This window comes from Tamandua tetradactyla, chromosome 18, assembly GCF_023851605.1.
Source record: "Tamandua tetradactyla isolate mTamTet1 chromosome 18, mTamTet1.pri, whole genome shotgun sequence".
Classification (NCBI taxonomy): domain Eukaryota; kingdom Metazoa; phylum Chordata; class Mammalia; order Pilosa; family Myrmecophagidae; genus Tamandua; species Tamandua tetradactyla.
In genome coordinates, this window is record NC_135344.1 from 165,528 (window position 1) to 171,527 (window position 6,000).

The 6,000-nt window shown below is 33.4% G+C and overlaps 1 pseudogene; it reads right to left on the reverse strand.

The window, feature by feature from the left end:
- Positions 1-4,507: 4,507 nt before the first annotated feature.
- On the reverse strand, positions 4,508-5,278 carry LOC143662467 (olfactory receptor 5W2-like; annotated as a pseudogene).
- Between the last annotated feature and the right edge of the window lie 722 nt (positions 5,279-6,000).

Consider the following 6,000-nt stretch of genomic DNA (forward strand, 5'->3'; position numbering starts at 1 on the left):
ATCAGTTTACATTAAATTATTGCTTGGGAATTCAAAATTAGTGTTCCACAGATTTTTGGATTTCTAAGTGAACAAAAAGTCACCTAAGTAGCATGTTTAAACCAAGGCAATAAAGGTGATACAGGGTAGAGAGAAGCAAATAGGGAGGCTGTTATATTGGAAGTAAATCTTTAATTTATTTTAGCTGATACTGAAACATTATTAAAATTGGTATGAAGACTAAGTGATGTGGATGACTACTAAATTACAACATTCCAGGGAGCAAATGGAAAATAAGGAAGATGGTATCCTCTGAAGATGGTATCTTTCCTCTCCCTTAAGAAGAAATCCCTTAGGGGAGATACAGAGGGTATAATGTAGTGTAGAGGGTATACCGACCTTTGTATTGTTCAAATTTAGTGTGGTATTTTATAATGTGGAATCATTCCCTTTTAGCCACAAGCAAGGATTGCTATGTGTTCATTAAACATCTAGTCTAGACTTACATTTTGAGATAATATACAAAAGCCAAGCACACACCTTGTAAAATCTATCTTAATGCAGCTGATTTAAATGCCACTAAACCAATCAATGCAAAATTTACATGTAAACAAACAGTCACAACAATTAAGGTATTACACATATGCAATTTTATGCACACTGACACTGAAGATCATTTCCTGTTTCTTTCAAAATATGACTTTGGAGTAAAGAGAAACATGGTTTTGTTATTGTAATTGCTTATTGTGCTCTCTATAATGCTAGGAAACTTATCAGACTAAAATCTGTGAAATTAGTATAATTTTACTTTTGAGATAGTGATTTAGGTGACAATTTTAATGCATTTTCACATTTCATTGCCATTCTTTGTTTAATGATCCTGGTACTAAATTGCCAAATATATACCTGTGGGAAATAGTGTTGAGGCAAAACTCAAACTACTTGAGTACTTGGTAAATAATTGTCCAGTGGCAACCACAAGAAATTGATATGTTTGCATTACCCAACTGCTTTACTTCCATTATGCACTTCTCTAGTGTATGTTTGGAGGAAGTGCAGTTACCCTTGTTCACCCTCTGATTCTTTTCCAATCTCATTTCCCTTTAGGTGCTTCTCCTTCTCCAGGGATGGTAAATCCCTTCACGGTACGCTCTATTCTGGACCAAGACCAAGCTTCTTAAACACAACTGCCCTTAAGAACACATTGTCTCACTTCCCTCTAGCTCTCCTCATTAAAACCCGTGCTTGCATAGTTACATCATGTTTACAAACTGGATACCATAATTGGCTTACTGAAGATTGGAACTCTCATAATTGAAATCAGTGTATTTAGGAGCAATTTAGACATCAAGGCAAGTACATGAGAAACATATGTCTAGGTTTAAGGCTTTCTGGGTGACCCTATGGCTCCTAAAAGAACATTATGTATTCAACTGTCTATATACAAGACCACCTTATTCAGAGAATTGTTTTCTGTCCCTAAGGTGTGGACTGTTATGAAACAGTGTTCACTGCATGACACTAGTGACAAACTACTTTTAGTCTCACTGATAATGATGAATCTGTAGAAGTGACCATGTGTTGATGAAAACATTATTGGTCTACAAGACAGGACATTTTGAATAAAATAAAGAATGAGCATTGGTTGATATATTCTATGAAATTTGTATTCTACATCAAATTTACAAATATATTTGAATACTTGTTACATATAAGAATCTACCACACATTGAAAAAATATTAATGAAAGGAAACAGCTGTTTGAATATGATAATGAATAGTCTTTGATTTTGGAAACATTTTAGAAAATAATCATATAATTAGTATGTATTAAGTGATTTTGCAGAAATTAAAATTCTGTGCACCCATAACCCACAGCATAAGATAGGACATCACTAAGCATCTCAGAAATCATCTGCACACCCATCACAAGTTGACATCCAATTTAAGTCATTTGTTTGTATATTTTTAACCTTGTGGTGAAATCATTGTTTTATATACAATTATATCTAGCTTCTTTCATTAAAGCTTATGTTTGTGGAATTTCTCTATGTCACTGTTTGTTGTCATCATTTTTCATTCTCACTGCTGTATAGTAGTCCAATAAGCCACATCAATCATTATGTTTTATATAGAACAGTGATTTGTAAATATCACCCATAAAAATTTATGAGAACACATTTGTTCCCAATTCATTTAATATTGCTTTTGGTTGTTGCAATGCAGGAAGAAACATGAATGCTTGTGACAGAAAAGTTATTGCCTGCAAATTCTAAAATAGTATTAACAACATGCAAAAAATCCCAACTCTGATCTAATTTGTTGATAAAAACTTGAGTTGTTTTCAGATTTATATTATTGTAAATAACTCTATCATGAATTTTTTGTACATGCATATTTTATAGACATATTCCTACATGTATTCCTTGAATCTTGTCACTGAAATTCCTACACATAAGAACGGTGTATTAGAGAAAAAATGGTGTATTGGGCCATAGTGGCTCAGCAGGCAGAGTTCTCATCTGCCATGCTTGAGACCCAGGTTCAGTTCTTGTTCCCTGCCCATGTAGAAAAAAGAATGGTGCACTAATGGAGAACTGAGAAGAAATCACTTAAGGGAGATAAAGTTGCTGCTTCTGGCTTTAATGTATATCTCCTACTTACAGGGTCATTGAACATTAGTACTTCTCAATTGTCACTAATGAAGTCAAGCAGGGTAATCAATACTAGGTGTCTTTCTATTTGATGTTTTATACACATACTCAAATCCTTTAGAGAAAACACATTCAAAGTAATCAATTCCATTTATGGTCAAACATTTATAGGGCTTAAAATATCTCTCCCCTTATTTTATACACACGAGGTGTATAAAGGAGCCAGTCTGCAGATCAAATTGACCTTTAGAAGTGGTAATATATAATGTCATAGGAAGCAAAATGAATTAATTAGATGTCATGTTTAAATATTCCAAAATATTGTCAATCTTCTCACATCTTCCACTGTTTGAACTTCAATTTCTCAATTTCAAACACAGTTTTCTGCCATGAGGCTGCTCATAATAACAATTTCAACAGAGCATCAGTTAACTGAGAAAATATGGTGGAGGAAGAACCCTTTAAAGCTTTTTCTGAACCAATAATTTCCATAGGCCTTTTCTACTTCTGTGCTTTCTCCTAACATGTCCAAGTGTTTCACAAAGAAATGCTGATTTGTAAAACACAGGAAGTCCTTGGGCTTTACTCCTATACTAGACTGTTTTCACACAGGTCATTTTATAATGTTAGCTATCAAGTTTAAGACATTCAATGACTTTAGCTTGTACAATTATAGCTATCTAAGTAGGAGTGTCCTTGAGTGTTGCTAGAACTGAAGCAGAAAAAGTAGATGAGTATCAAGAAAGTGCATCAATGAATGTTCCTTTTTCCTAAATTGTATGCATGTATTTGTTTATACATTTATTACTTCTAGTAATCATGAAATACATGTACTTACAAGCTACAATATATATTTAGTTTTGACTAACATTTAATCAGCACTTAACATTAACATTTTGATTTTAGTACTTATCTGATTTCCCACTTTGTATCAAAAACATGAAGCAGATTATTTGTATATTGGGAATGAAAAACTTAATTATTAAGCCCCAAATATTCACATATTGGAGAAAATGATTTAATAAAAAAATAACATTGTAAAAATGTCTTGAGGAGATCATTGCTTATGAATACAAAATGTAGCATTTAACATGGATTGAGAAAGAGGAAGAGAAAGAAAGCTTTTTGCCAGAAGTGATGGAAGAGTTAAGAATTACTATTCAAGGATTACTTTCCTCCAGCTCTTGCTTTTATTCTTTCTAAGGAAACATTCTAAGCATGTTGGACTTCTTTCAGGCAACTTGTTGTCCTCCTCAAGTCCTCTCTAACTGCTATTTCTTCTGCACATAATCCTGTCATTTCCTTAATGTACATCTTTGCTTATCTTTTAGACCTGTAACAAAATTACTCCATTGAGGGAAATCTTTCTCTGCATACCAAAGTCAGCATTATGTTTTGGATTTTCGCTGGTGTTTTTATTTTGTGATGATTTGCAATTTCTGAATTTTTGAAAGCTAAATTAATTGCTGCTTGCTTTTCCATGAGATTATTCATTAGTATAAGGACAGCTGGATTCATCATAATACTAAGCACCTAAATGTAGAAAAGAGATTTAATAAACATGCATTACATTTTAAAATAATTGAGATAGCACCCAAATGAAAGTTTGAACAAATAAAATTTGACAAAACAAGAAGTGTCAGGCAAGTTTTATTCAATGAGATACTTATATATATAAATTCAGGACTTATAATGAAACATAACCATTTAATGAAATGCAAAATTTTGATTATTGCAATTTGGTACACTCTTTCAAAAATTAGTATATGAAGCAACTCATTTCTTACATATTTTCACATGATTTTATGAAAACAACAAGCGCAAATGCACACACATCTGTTCACATACATACATGTTTAATATCATATTTAATATCACCTTTTATTTTTCAGCCTTTCCAAAACCTCTTTCACATTTTTATTCTGCAAGTTATAAATGAAGGGATTTAACATGGGAATCACAAGGATGTGAAACAAAGAAGTTATTTTGTCTTGATTTAAGGAGTAGGAAGAACTGGGCTGGAAATACATGAAGACCACTGTTCCATGGAAAATTGCAACAACAGTCAAGTGGGAAGTGCAGGTAGAGAAAGCTTTGAATCTTCCCTCAACAGATTGGATCTTGAAAACTGATAGGATGATATAACAATAGGATGCTAGAACACCTGAATTGGTACTCAGTTTAATGAAGCCAAACATGGTGAATAATACCAGTTCACTGACCTGTGTATCAGACCATGAAAGGAGGTAAAAGGGAAGTAAATCACAGAAGAAATGATTAATCTCATTTGACCCACAGAAACATAAGTGGAATGCTAAATTTGTATGTGTCAGACCATCCATCCTTCCCATCAGGTAAACCCCAGCCATGAGCATGGAGCACATCCTGCTGGACATGTAGCATCTTGGGCCCAATTGCTGTGAAATAACAGAGGTCACAGAAGGTGAGGTGGCTGAGAAAAGGTACATTGGCGTATGAAGCTGAGAATCCATTCTAATTAAAATGATCAGTCCATGGTTTGCCAGAATATCAATGAGATAAACAGCCATGAGGATGGTGAATAGGGTCCCTTTGATCTCAGAGTTAGTAGCTATTCCCAAGAAAAGAAATTCAGTCAAGGAGGAGCAATTTTACTTGTCCATTCTTTTTTGTTGCTAACCAAATTGTGGCAAAGATAATCAAGAAAATGGTATATGCAAGTTTAACTCTCTGGACATCCACAAACTATTACCTTTAAATCAAGAAATTACTTGTTCCTGTGAATTTTCTTCTTTGTCTTCAGACTGTTATCCAGACAAGGGTTAGTCTCCAAAGAAGCATTCTTAGCTATTTCACACTTATGAGTTATCTGTGATCAGAATTGAGAACCTTTGACCTATATGTGGATGTCTTTCATGTGCTATGCAACTCCTCATATTCTCAATTTCTCTTGGCCTTCACTTTTTTACATTAGTGAGTCTAATTGGATTAATTGTAATCTCATTCCATTATCAAAATATTTTGGTAAAGACACCCACGTTAGAGAGACAAAGCTCAAAGATGTGAGATCAATGATCTGACATGCTTGAAAGTATTCACATTGTCAAAAAACCATGATCACATTTATTCTGTGCCTAAAAAATCACAATTGCATTAAAATACCTACATGAGAGTTCTAGAAAAAGTGATTGTTTTATTATTATTATTATTTATCATTCAGACAATAATAAAAATATACAATGTAACTGTTTGGTGTCTATGCTGTCTTTACTACTTAGTGAGATATGAAGTATATTATATTGAACTTTTCTATATGAAGGTATTACTGCTTTGCCACAATATTCATCACCTATTTGTAAAAGTGGTCTAGTGCAGGGTGGGTCATGGT